The sequence below is a fragment of the Crocodylus porosus genome, unplaced genomic scaffold (assembly GCF_001723895.1).
Source record: "Crocodylus porosus isolate Cpor-Errol unplaced genomic scaffold, CroPor_comp1, whole genome shotgun sequence".
NCBI lineage: Eukaryota > Metazoa > Chordata > Crocodylia > Crocodylidae > Crocodylus > Crocodylus porosus.
In genome coordinates, this window is record NW_017728948.1 from 31583780 (window position 1) to 31598808 (window position 15029).

A 15029-nucleotide genomic window follows, 5' to 3' on the forward strand; every position below is an offset into this window, starting at 1 on the left:
GGGGCTTAAGAGTGTACCCTAAGAATGGAAATGCCATGTGATCAAGTTACCCTGCTATAAGAATCTAACCTTTGCATTGCCTGGTTTTATTTTGATAATGCCGTTCTCATGTTGCACAATCAAAGTTGTTTGTTTGTTTTTTGCAATTCTGCTTAGCTGATTAGATGCACAGTAATTATATGAACACAAAGTAGTTCTGCAAAAATTAATTCATTTTTAAAAATAGACTATTTCTACAAATCATAAAGTTCCTGTTTTAATGATGTGCAATTTTCTTTTTAGTAGGAAAAAATAGGAAAAAGCAGGAGATCTTGTCCTCACTGGAAGAGAACCCAGGAGACCCCTGAGTTAATCGCACCCCTATGGAAAATTTCCTGACCTTGAGGAGGTCATTTTACTACTGCTTTCCTCATATTCCAGTTCTGAGCAAATAACATTCACATATTTGACAAAGGAATTGCAAGAGCTAAGTCATTAATATTTGACAAGTGATTTCAGACCCTATGATGAAAGCCGCTGACATATAAAGTATTGCTATCTTATCATTCATATCATCCCATACTAATGGTTGCAGTTCCAATACCAATATCTGAATAACACAACTTCTATCCTAGTTAACTTCTAAGATAAATTTTACTTGCTTTTTAAAATCTCACCCAGAATATTACTTCTCCAATTAATTAAATCTCTGCTTATGGCTGCTTATATTGATTAAGCAAAAAGGTGGAAATTTTGCTGATATTAATAAAAATTAGTTGGTTCTATAAATGTGATAATACTAAATAGATGATCAGATTAACAAGAGACTAAATTACATGGGATGGAACTGCATAAAACATAGATTTTGTTCTTTTGTGTTTTTTCTTAATTGCTTACGTATGGTAATATTTATAATTGGAAATGATAATGTCTGCATAAAATATTACATTGATATAACTTTTTATTATTTATTTGTATATTCACATTTATTCAATGGATAAAATTAATGTTGCTTGAAACCACTTTCCTATTGAATTTTTAAAATGATGAAATATTTTTCCATATTTAGTACACTACATGCAAACCACTTCTTTCCCTAAATCAAGAATCTGTTGTGACACATTTGTCATATTCACAAAATCAACAGTATTCTTTTGGGTTCATTAATTGGTAGGTTAAGGGACTAATAAAAGATTAAATAGATGGCAAATGGCACAAAATTATCAACATTCCATTTTGGATTAACTTTTTCTCAGTTTCATGAATCACATTGGAGGCTATTGATTTAAGACTTAAGATAATGGGGTCTGATAACATGCCTGACATTAGTATTAGTATATTAAGACACTTTTGATGTATGCCTGGAAATCCAAACAATATTGTAAAAGTGTAAAAATCAGTAGAGCTACTGTTATGTAATGGTTTAAGGAAACAAATACAGCAATCAATTCAGTGGAACATAGTTACACATGTTTACAGCCACCCTAACTGTGAAGTAGTACCTCCTGATATCTAGCCTGAATCTACTCTCAGTCAGTACTTGGTACTATGAAACCATCCATTCTGTTCAGCACAATAGGCTTCCATATGAAGACCAAGATCTACTTACTGCTGCTTATTGTCATGTTGAGAAAACTCACAATTCAAATCCTAAGAGTTGTGTCTTTGCCAATTCAAGTCTTTGGGTGCTCCTACAATAAAGGTAACAACAATGAAAACAGGAACCTTCTCTCTGTATTCCCATTTACAGAAAAGCTCTTTAAAAAGCCTACATATTGGAGACAATACAAATACAATTGCTGACCGTAAAAGTTAGTACTTGAAAAAATCTTTAGACCTAACCTTGGCCTATAAAAATAGTTTAATCCATCCAAACATACTGTAGTTTTCTTTTAACAATATTGATGAAAGAACGTAAAGCAATATTTTGCTTTGTCTGTTTCTGATATATTAGGGGTGTTTTATAGATTTGAGAGTATAAATCCTGCACTAATTCTGCACAGATCCAACAAAACAGCATGCAATCTTCAGTCTGACTAAAATTCAATGCATTTCCTGTGTGGAAGTTCAAGTCAGACTCCTTTCCTCAAATTTAGCCAACGTGGATGCAATTAAGCAGAACACAAGTATCCAGAACAAAAGCAGCAGGCTCTCAAGTGAAATTTCTCTTCCTAATGCCACTTGCATTTTCTCTCCCTTGTGATCAGCTGTAAAAGAAACAGCTCCTTGATGTTTTTCCAAAATTGGCCATTATCAACTTTCTAATCCTCTTAACAACATTTCTCCTAGATTTTATAGCATTACTAGTAATGATATTTCATTCGCTTTGTCATCTAATATTGTACGTTCAAAAAGGTAATCATATTCACTTTTTTAACTGTTATACTGAAAATGAATTTTAATATAGTCCATGAAGAATGGGCAATACATTTTCTCATTGTTAGACACGGAAATACATTCCTCTTTCTAGCTAAAGCCATTCAGTATTAATGAATGAGAGAGAAATATTTCACAAGATGGTGAAGAAAAAATCATACCTGTATATGGAATATTGCTCTTTAGCATATATAAGCACGAGGGTCTGGCATTTACATTTTAGGGTGTGGAGCAATTCCTCATTTCTACAGACCCTACAATAAGTATTTTCCATGTCTAAAATATGATACACAAAAGGAATATTGGAATTTTGGGGGCTAATAAATCTCTGCCACTGGCTCCACTTTACAATAAAGAAGAAATCTGGCTGGGAACCACTTGCTTTTGCTTTAGCTGAACTGAAGCCCTCCAGAGGTGTGAGTATAGTGGCTATTATTTACAAAAGAGTGTTCAAAAGATAATTACCCAAGAAGGCTCCATCTGGGATCTTACAGGCTTCTATCTACTGGAAGAATTTGTGTAACTAATAATGCATTTTACTAAATTATCAGTTTTGTCTCCTACTCAAGGTATTTTACTAGAGTCCAGAGTGATCAGTGCACTAGGGGGTATATTATTCACAAAAGGACTTGAGGGAGTTGTTGGCTTTTTTCTTTTGCAAATTTCAAGATGGATGCATCATAGTGTTCCTTAAATGGGAGGCTGCATTATGTGAACATACATGTACCAGAAATTGTAGTGAGGTATCTTTTAGAGAAATTCTGCATAACACTTCTTCAGTACAGTGAACAGACTTACAACTATGCAGAATTTGAAATGTTCTTTTCTACTGCTCTACATCTTTATTACTATTTTACCTGAAATCATTTTAGTATATTAATCATGAATACCCATTAGGATATATTAATCACCAGTAGCTAAAGCAACACCTTCTTTATAGGTAACTTCAAGTGCAGGCTCCCCTGCTGAAGCAAAATATTTCAGATTTGAGTCACTAATACATTTTAAAACTGTTTTTTATTACTTCACTGAGAATCAAGACCTGTTCAACAATATGGGTTTTTTTTTTTATATATATATATATTATATATATGCTGAAATACATATGTTCTTTGCATCCACATCATACCTTATGTATCAAAACTCATAATATTAACAAGTGGAAGATGCTTGAGAATGCATTACATGCTTTATCAACAGAAAATCATATGGAATAACAAATTATTTTTCTGAGCCCTTTTGCAGCCCTTTGGCTACATTATATTATTGAAGTGAGCTTTGCTGAAAGCACTGATTTGTATCTCTCAATATGCTGACATGTACACATTCATAAAAAAAAAATTATTTCCAGCCCTATGTTGCTCACATCCATAACTCTGGACCATGCTTGACAAGAAAAGTTCCAAGCTGGGCTGTAGAGTTGGAGATGAGTGATCACTGTTGGCAGGGCTGTCTTGAAAGCAGGTAGAACAAATAAATATTGCATGTCTGATGTGCTGTTCTTTAAAACAATCAAAGCTTTCAGACATGGCTTTCTGCTAGGGGGCTTTTTTGGAATTTTTATTACAAGCCCCCACTACTTAGAGCTTTATGACTTATGCACTTAAGTTCCTCTAGACTGGAGCATAAGATGTAGTATGGCATACAAGATGTAGCCAAGAAGCTAAAACTTTCATTGTGCAAAATTTGGTAGAAAAAAAGTTTTAAAAGCTATTTGAACTTACAGGAGTATGTAATAAAGCAGAGAAGTCTCTTGACATTTCTGTGCTCGCTGAAAGCAAAAAGATCGTTGATTTACAAAAGAGAAAAGAAAAGATTGGTCTGCAATAGGATGTGTTCCTGGGAAATATTCTGGAAAAACTGCTGTCAATCTCAGATACAATTCTGGCTACACTGAAGTTAAAACTTTTATAATTGACTTAATTGGAGATAAGATTTCACCCATGGTAATTTAGAGACCTAACCAGCAACGTGCTCAAATGTAAACAGCCACGTATCCTTGCTATACCCATGTTCCTCCCCACTTCTAATATATACTAATGCCACACTCTAGAGTAGGCATACTCACTTTTACAAACAACTATAGAATCAAACCCTTAGTCCATTTGCATAACTCAGGGGCAAGCAGGACATTTGCCCTGGGTCCTAATTTTAGAGGAGATGCCAGCAGAATTCTGAAGTGGTCCATACCCCCACTCTCCTGTGCTTGGCATCGCCCACCACCCCCACCTCCACCCCTCCATCTCTCTGGCAAGCAACAGCATCTCTATTTATTGTGAACTCAAGTCTAGATTCATAAAGAATTGGAGTAAATATTTTCCTTTCCCTCCGTGGTTATGATATAACTATAAAGTCCTGAGACTGCAGGCTAGATTTGGCTCTGTCTTGAATAAGAACATTTTAAATCCATTTCTATTGCAGTTCTTAACTTCTCTTTAGCTACCATTCATTAAATTAAGTTTATTTTCTGGTATTACATCTTGGGTAGCAAAAGCTGTAATTGTAATGTATAATTTCAAACAGTAATTTTCTGATGTACGTCTATATTATGATTTCACATCTTTGAATTTTTTTTTACTTATCACTATGCTAATGTAGTGGTTGTTGATTGCCAGAAATGTACTAATGTGTGTTACTAATCAACTGATGTATATATACAATACTGCTTTATAACTCTTTTTTTTTTTTAAAAAAAGGTACTTTTTCCTGCAACCTCCAATGCATAATTATGTTATAGATCAAAATGCTTCCTTCAGGTCTACTGCATAATTTATACACATTTTGAAAATATTTGTAAATAGAAATTTAACTGATTGACCAGAGACTCTGAAGCAGATGTTTTTGAATAATAGCTATAGAAAACAAGAGTTAGCAAACACAAATGGAGTAGTTTGAGGTGAAATTGGCAGCTCTGAACAGAAATTAAAAAATATTTTGCTCCTTGAGGAGTACAAGGAAAATTCTAAACTTCTGTCTTTTGTAGGTTTTAACTTCTGTTCGGCAATTAAGTTAAGCCTGTTTCCTGGTACTGTGGTAAATATTTTTGCATAGGTACAGTGATAACTGTAAAACACAGTGGGGTATGATTTTTTGGCCTGGACAAAAGCTGAGGGATATATTCCTGATGTACCTGTATGATGCCTTTCACATCCCATCACATGCAGTTTGATCAGGATTGAAATAGTTAACTCTCATTTCCTCTTACCATGCAATAAAATTCTTATTCCAAGCAAGCCCTGGGAAAATAAATGTTTTGCACTATTTGAGACTTGGTGATGTGCAGAGGTTTATCTGCATGCCTTTTGCACATTTATAAGAGCCTGATGAGTTATCAGAATGGCTTTGCATACAGATTGAATGGGAGAATAGACACCTTAAAACTTGAAAACTCTGCATAAAAATCTTTTGGAGTTACGTTAATGATCAACACTTCTGTTGGGGATCCCCAAGAGAATAAAAGGTGGAGACAACCAAGACTAATGCTATTTACTCCAGCTGAGCTGGCTCAACAACATGTGGCCAGTTTTATTGAAAGCTGATGATAAATCCAAAAGCATCAGCCTGCCAACCTGAACATCATCATTTATAATAAAGTGGTGGTAAATCAGCATGTCAACACCATAACAAACCCAGGTCTAAAGCCAACAGGAAAAGGTTCGAGGAAATTATAGAAGATGCATAATTGCAGAAAGGAAAATAACAGACATATGTGGCTTCTTGAACCAAAGCCTAACATTGTTTAATCTGAGAGAAGCTGGCAACTTTCCTTTCCATAAGCAGGCATTAACAAGTCATAAAACAATATCTGCTCACTTGGTCTCTCTACCTAACTAATGTGGTTATGGATCCAAGACAAAAAACCCCTCTCCTTTTTCATCACTGGTACTTCAGGGACCAAAACTGGCAGGAAGTCAGCCGGATAAGACAATACTTCTTCCCTTCCACACAAAAGTATGCCACCAGAAAAGCAGTTAGATGTGTCCACTTTCAAACAGCCTAGCTTGTAAAGTAACTGAAAAACTCATTGTGACAAAGGTCTGACTTTGAGTAGCTGCAGCCAGGAATAGTCATTCAAACCATTATCCAGAATAATTTCCGTGCACGGAGTGTGCAGTGGTGAAAGAGTCACCCTTTGATAGCTCAATCCGAAATACAACTTTTCTGAACCATTCAGTGCACTTGTGGAAGGAAAGGGGATTACCTGGACTAGAGTAAAGCCTTCATGACAGAGATGCATTTATTTAGTCAAAAGATGTTCAAGGGAACAGCTGAACCTAGGTGCTACATTTTACCTCATCTGAATGAACAAAAGGGAAACAAACACTTTATTAAAGAATAAATAGTATTAAAGGGTGCTGGGTCTGGAAGCTTGGCAGGAGGACTGTATGCCTAGTGCCAGATTTGAAAATGAAAATAAACCCCAAAAGCAGCCTAGAACTTGCTGCTATTGATGTAGGTTCATGGGATGAATGAAGTCTGGCTCCCCATCACAAGTAAATTATTTATTTTTTAAGTCATAAAAGCTTGTGTGTAATAATTTAAAGAACTGTTTAAAGGACAGGCCAGCAGAGTTTTAGCTTTTTTCTGGTTATGTTTTCAAAATTACAACATCTGAGATTTTGTATGGTGTGAAAACCTTGCCAAGCACCGTAAATTGGAAGTGGAACTAAGGAGGACAACAAGAGAGTGGAAACATCCTTGGAACAAAAATATCTAGTAAGGAAAGTCAGTTACTAAAGGTTTTGTTTTCCCAAGTTTGTGAAACAATTTTCCAGGTATGATGGGTTATATCTACCCCAGGCATAAGTAAAACTAATCTTGAAAAGTGCCACGTGAGCTGTTTCATGCTAGGTTTTTAATAAAAGGTTGAACAGTAAGATGCAGAGTTCACTGCAATACAGCATTGTGTAGTACCAACCTTTGGAAACAGTAAATCAATTGGATTTTGCTTTCACTTGATGTCATATAAGTTAAGGGCCCAGAAGAAAATGATCAAAGTGCAGTGCATACTTTGCTAAGCCTCTGTGAAAGCATCCATTAACTCTAATCAACAATAAAATCTGTAGCTAGTATAAAGTTTTAGATAGGATTTGTCACAATGTCACTAATTATGGTGGTGTGCTTCTTGCATTTTCTTTGTGAAACAACCCCCAAAATAACACTAATACTTCCTAAAACTAATAATAAAATAGTTTTTCAGTGTTGAAAAGCCATGAAATATGCTGTCTGATTCTGCACAGTTTCTAGTGTGAGCAGTCATGAAAATCTTGGTCCATACAATCCTCTTTTTGCCTATGAATAATTTATATTAAAGTTAACTGGAGATGCTTATATTAAACTCTAATTTTTTTGCTCTTTTCTATGCAACTCATCCTCATAACATCCAAGCACCAATCATTAAGAGCTAGATTCCATCTCTCTCACTCATGCTGAGTGACATGAATTCATAAAAGTATTCCCAGTAAAGTAAATGGGAAGACTCAAATGGTCATATTCTCCTCTATGCAAATTTTACAGAATCTGGTCTTAACAAATTAGGGCTAAATACTCTACTAATATACATTACAGGAAAAAAAAATCAATTTAAGTTAATGGAAGTCTCCAGCCACTTAAGCAAGAAGATTTGTTCCCCAAGTCTCTCAGTGTTTCTGTGAAACAGAACAGGGAGACAGTAAGTAAAAGGTCACATAATGACCACGGAAAATCAGATATAGAACCGGGCTCCTCTGTTTCCCAAGTTTGTGCCTTAATTACAAGATCATCTTTCCTCCTTCACTGACTTTACTGGACTTCTACAATAAGTAAGGTTCAGGTCTGTAACAAAAAGAAGGACTTTATTTTCATAAGTGAAAGGAAAATACTTGTTTTACAGTTCATTTTCTCTATTCAGAGCTTAATTAAGAAGAAATAAAATAATGTTCTCAAGTACTTTTAATTTTTTTTCCAGATGACACTCATTGCTTGGCCATCACCAAGGATCATGAGTAAACCTTAAACTGGCAACTTGAGAGAAGGCAACCAATGTTTAGATTCTACAGTAATACCAATATCAAAAGCTCTTGTAGACTTCAGTGGATGCGGCACCCATAAAATAATTGGAAGACTCTCTGAGAAAAACAGTGACCATGAGACTAGGGAGGAGATGCTATTTCCATTTGGGCAACAGCTGACTGAAACCACAGATAATCAGCCATCATTCTGACAGATAAAAAAGATGGCCATTTATTTTGTAGAAAATAATGCTTTTTACAACATTAAAATAACATTAAATCATTTAATTTAATTTAAGGAGGAATCAAAGCATTTACTTTATAAACAGAGAGGAATTTGGATGCTGTATATTGGAGATGGAATGAGAAATTTATACCTTATGGGCATTAGTAAAGTAAGGATTCACACACTAGAATCATTTGCTGTGGTGGCCATTTGCTGTTGCCATTAAACCATATTTTCTTTTCAGATCTCAAAAATAAGAGTTGTGATTTGATTTAATTAATAGCTAGAATTACAATACTTTCCTTGATTTTTCATACATCAGTAGGCTAAATTCCAACCTTACTTACCAGTCAATCCAACTGATGGGATTCAGGGGCAAATCCAGAGGGGTGCAGTGGTGCACTAGCATCCTCCACCTCCAAGTTTAATCCTGGTCCACACAAAGTTTACAACAAGCTGCCTGGTAGTGGCAGCAGCATTTCTGTTCGGGCAGCAATGGTTGCCTGGTTGCCTGACTAGGCAACAACGGCTGCCGGACTAGTCACTTGACTTCAGGGTTCATTATAATCTACCGGATTCTTTCCAAACTCTTCATTCCATAGGTGTTAATGACCCCCTCTCTTTTTTAACAGTACTACAGATGTACATTTATTTATAAAGAGTCGGCGGCTAAAGAAAATATATCTTTTGATTATTTTTGTCTAGTTCATTCTGTTTTTAATACAAACAATTGAATAAAGTTATATAAAGGCCCCTAACATATTAGCAAATATGGAACAGGAAGATGAGGACTAGGGACAGGGCTTGTCATTGGCCTGAGAAAATACTCCTCCATCCTGCAAACTAACACTGCCCTAAACTGGTTCTCTTATTAAAGGGAGCTTCGGGTCCAGCCACTGGATGTGACAGTCATGATAATACAATTGGATACAATACATTCTACTAAGGTTTATATAGGACAGCCATTCCTTAGTATCTGTCTCTTAGCCATGTCACTGGATGTTGGACAAAAATCAGGGCCTTTTAACCCTTTTCTGATGACAGATTTTGAGTCTTTAATGGCTATTGCTTTATGATACCGCCTGTAAAATTCCTTCTTTAATTTCCATGATATTGTTTGTGAAAATAGCTTTTAAGCATAACAGCTTCACTTTCTCTGACCAAAACCAGAGGATGAAACACATTAAATATGCCTGTGCCATCTGCTGGATAGCGATGAAAAGATTTTTTTTGTTTGTTTTTTTTAGTTCAGAGTCAACTGAGATTAAACAGCTTACTATCCTTCTGGTAGCTTAGCTGCTTTCCAATGGGAAGATCACTGGTAATCAGATGTAGCATTGCAGAGAGGAATATTAAGAAAGGCAATTATGTAGGCTTGATTATCTCCTGTTTTAACCTCAAAGGGATCTTGGTAAATCCATTACTGAGAACCACCACTTGCATACTGTTATGGAGCAGGCAAAGAATGGTAATGAATTTTGGTAGGCATCCATACTTCAGAAGTATCCTCCACAGCACTTCTTGGTTGACAGCCAAAGGTTTTTAATGGTAAATTGTTTAATCTCAGCCAACTCTGAGTTTAAACCAAGACCAATCTGACCACAATCATCAAGCTCCAGTATGCTGATGATGCTGTAGTCTGTGCTCACTCAGAGGCAGACCTTTAGGCAATTGTCAGCATCTTTACTGAAGCATACAAGAAAATGGGACTGAAGCTTAACATTCAGAAGGCTAAGGGTCACCATCAACAAGTTCTTAATGAGCAGTCTCAGGTTTGGAAATTCAAATTTATGGTGAGACTCTGGAGAACACTGAGTACTTCCTATACCACAGAAGCTATCTCTTGTAGAAGGCTGACATGGATGAAGAAATCCAACATCGTCTCAAAAGTGAAAATGCAGCCTTTGGACTGAGGAAGTTGGTGTTCAAAGATCATGACAACAGATGCAAAACCAAGTTCATGGTTAATCAAGCAATCATGATCCCCACGTTACTGTATGAAGCTGAGATGTGGAAAATGTATAGGAGACATTTCAAGCCACTGGAGAAATACCAACAATGCTGCTTGAGGAAGTTCTTTTGGATCCAGTGGGAAGACAGATGCATGAACATTAGTGTCCTCTCACAAGCAAACACCACGAGCATCAAGGTGATGATCATCCAACATCAGCTTTGCTGGGTTGGCTATATCATCTGGATGTCTGATTTCTGAAGCAAATTTTATTCTCCCAGCTCAGTCAAGGAGGGCAAAGAAAGCACTTCAAGGTCATCCCCAAGGCTAACTTAAAAAATGCAACAACAACATCAACTCATGGGAGACTGTTACCCAGGACACCACCCCGTACCCACAATGGAGGAAGAGTCTACTGCAAGGATCTCAGTACTTTGAAATCTTACAATGACAACAGGAGATGGAAAAGCAGGAGCAGCAGAAACAGCATGTTGCGTACCATAGAATCATAGAAGTAGCATCGGAAGGGACCTTGTAGATCATCAGGTCTGACCCCCTGCCCTGGGCAGGAGAGAAAACCAGGCTCAAATGACCACAGCCAGGTAGATGTCAGGCCTCCTCTTAAAGACCCCCTGGACAGCAGCCATCACCACTTCCCTTGGAAATTCGTTCCAGTTCCTAGCCGCCATGACTGTGAAGTAGTACCTACTCTCTAACAACTTGTGGCCATTATTCTTTGTTACCCCAGGGGGCGCCAAGGGAAACAAGGTCTCTCTCAAACCCTGCTGGCCCCCCCTAGTGAGTTTATACATGGCCAACAGGTCCCCTCTCAGCCTTCTCTTGTGAAGACTGAACAGGTTAAGGTCCCGTAGCCTTTCCTCATAGGGTCTGTCCTGCTTTCCTCGGATCACGCAAGTGGCCCTCCTCTGGACCCTCTCAATCCTGTCCACATCCTTCCTGAAGTGCAGTGCCCAGAACTGAACACAGTACTCCAGCTGCGGCCTGACAAGTGTCGCATAGATGGGAAGGATCACCTCCTTGGCCCTGCTTGAGATGCATCTAGAATCATAGAATCATAGAAGTAGGGTCGGAAGGGACCTTGTAGATCTTTAAGTCCAACCCTCTGCCTGGGCAGGAGAAAAAAAGGGGCTCAAATGATCCCAGCTAGGTAGGCATCAAGCAACCTCTTAAAGACCCCCCAGGGTAGGAGCCAGCACCACTTCCCTTGGAAGTTGGTTCCAGATCCTAGCTGCCCTAACTGTGAAGTAGTTCTTATGGATGTATAATCTAAACCTACTCTCCAACAACTTGTGGCCGTTATTCCTTGTTATGCCAGGGGGCACTAGGGGAAACAAGGTCTCTCCCAAACCCTTCTGGTCCCCACTAGTGAGTTTATAGATGGTCACCAGGTCCCCCCTCAGCCTTCTCTTGTGAAGGCTGAACAGGTTCAGATCCCGCAGTCTCTCATTGTAAGGTCTGTCCTGTTGTCCCTGGATCATGTGGCTGGCCCTCCTCTGGACCCTCTCAGTGTTGTCCACATCCCTCCTGAAGTGGGGCTCCCAGAACTGGACACAGTACTCCAGATGTGGCTTGACCAGTGTCGCGTAGAGGGGGAGGATCACCTCCTTGTCCCTGCTAGAGATGCACCTGTGGATGCACGATAAGGTCCAGTTATCCCTGCCAACTGTGACCTCGCATTGTCTGCCCATGTTCACCTTGGAGTCAACAATGACTCCAAGATCCCTTTCTGCCTCCGTGCTCTCAAGAAGGGAGTTTCCCATCTTAGAAGTGTGCTGCTGGTTACTACTGCCCAAGTGCAGCACCCTGCACTTGTCAGTATTGAAGCACATCCTGTTTTTGTTAGCCCTTGCCTGTAACCTATCCAGGTCTTGCTGCAGTCTTTCCCTCCCTACTAGCATGCTCACCTCACTCCAAATTTTGGTATCATCAGCAAATTTAAACAGGGCGCTTTTCACCCCATCATCCAAATCGCTGATAAAGAAACTGAACAGCATGGGACCAAAGACCGAGCCCTGGGGGACTCCACTGCCCACTTCTCCCCAGGTCGAATATGACCTGTCCACCACCACCCTCTGAGTGCAACCCTTCAGCCAATCTGCAATACATCTGACTGCGTAGGCATCAATGCCACAGTTGCCCAATTTTTTAATGAGGTGGGAAACAGTGTCAAAGGCCTTGCTGAAGTCCAGAAAGACTACATCCATGGCGACACCTGCATCCAATGATTTTGTGATCTGATCATAAAAGGCAATCAGGTTGGTCTGACATTATCTACCCCTAATGAAACCATGCTGGTTGCCCTTGAGCATCATCTCTGAGGCCGGGCCATCGCAGATGTGCTCCATGATGATCTTCTCAAAGAGTTTCCCTAGGATTGAGGTAAGACTGACAGGCTTATAGTTGTCCGGGTCCTCCATCCTCCCTTTTTTAAAGATGGGGACCATGTTGGCTAGCTTCCAATCATCTGGCATCTGGCCCAAGCACCATGAGTGCTCGTAAAGCCATGCAAGGGCCCTGCAATAACCCCTGCTAACTTCCTGAACATCCTGGGGTGGAGAGCATCTGGACCTGCTGATTTGAACATGTCCATCCCCTCCAGAAGCTCTCTAACCCAGTCCTCCCCAACCTGAGGTCTGGAGGCATTCCCCTCAAGTACCTCTTGCATCATGGTGGGGAAGTTCCAGTCCCTGCACAAGAAAACGGAGGTGAAGAATTGGTTAAAGAGGTCTGCTTTCTCCTCTGTCGCAACCATCAGATTGCCCAGAGCATCTTGCAGGGGCTCCACATTTCCCAGTGCTTTCTTCATCCTCCCTATATATTTGAAAAAGGACTTTTTGTTATCTTTGATTTTGGATGCAAGTCCTACCTCTATTTCTGCCTTAGCTTTCTTGACAGCCCCCCTATAGGCCCGAGCAGAGGAGGTATACTCCTCTTTGGAGATAGCACCCCACTTCCACCGGGTGTATGCTGCCTTTTTGGCAATCAGGCATTCCTGTAGACCCCCACCATTAGATCCTTCTCCCCATGGCCCCCTTGTATCTTGACCCAGAGCACTTCCACTTGCGCCTCTGAACACATTTTGCTAGCAGAGGACGTGAATTGCTCCTTGACATAGAGCACCACACCCCCACCTTTCCTTCCTTCTCTATCCCACCTGTAAAGACTATAGACCCTAAAGCTAAGTGACTATGGGATGAATCCCACTAAGTGACTATGGGATGAATCCCACCAAGTTTCTGTAAGCCCTATTATGTCTGGGTCCGAACTGACTATTCTGAGGGCGATTTCCTCCTGTTTATTCTCCATACTATGAGCATTGGTATCTGTGGATGCACAACAAGGTCCAGTTAGCCCTACTGACTGTGATCTCGCATTGTTGGCCCATGTTCATCTTGAAGTCAATAATGACTCCAAAACCTCTTTCTGACACTGTGGTCTTGAGAAGGGAGTTTCCCAGCTTATAAGTGTGCTGCTGGTTCTTACTGCCCACGTGCAGCACCCTGCACTTGTCAGTATTGAAACACATCCTATTTTCATTAGCGCACCCCTGTAACCTGTCCAGGTCCTGCTGTGATCTGTCCTTCCTTATTAACATGCCCACCTCACCCCGAATCTTGGAATCACCCCATCATCCAAGTCCCTAATAAAGAAATTGAACAGTTCAGGCCCAAGGACTGAGCCCTGGGGGACTCTACTGCCCACTTCCCTCCAGGTTGAAAAAGACCCTTCCACTGCTACCATCTGAGTATGACCCTTCAGCCAATTTTCAGTCCATCTGACTGTATAGACATCAGTGCCATAGTCACTTAGTTTTTTAATGAGAATGGGACAGTGTCAAAGGCCTTGCTGGAGCCCAGAAAGACTACATCCACTGCAATACCTGTGTCCATTGCTTTTGTGACCTGATCATAGAAGGTAATCAGGTTGGTCTAACGGGACCTGCCTCTAATGAAACCGTGCTGGTTGCCCTTGAGCATCATCACTGCTGCTGGCCCATCACAGATGTGCTCCTTGATAATCTTCTCAAAGAGTTTCCCCAGGATTGAAGTAAAACTAATGGGCCTGTAGTTGCCCAGGTCCTCCCTCTTCCCTTTTTAAAGATGGGGACCACGTTGGCTTTCTTGCAGTCATCTGGCACCTGGCCAGAGCACCACGAGTGCTTGTAAAGCCATGCCAGGGGCCCCACATTTATACCTGCCAATTCCTTCAACACCCTGGGTTGGAGAGCATCTGGACCTGCTAATTTGAACATGTCCAGCCCCTCCAGAAGCTCTCTAACCTGGTCCTCCCTGACCTGAGGCCTGGCGGCGTTTCTCCCAAGTCCGTCTGGAATCTTTGTCAGGGAGTCCTGGTCCCTGCACAAGAAAATGGAGAAAAAGAATTTGTTAAAAAGGTCTGCTTTCTCCTCTGGTGCAACCACCAGATTGCCAAGCATATCCTGCAGGGGCCCCACATTACCTGGTGCCTTCTTCATTCTCCCTATATA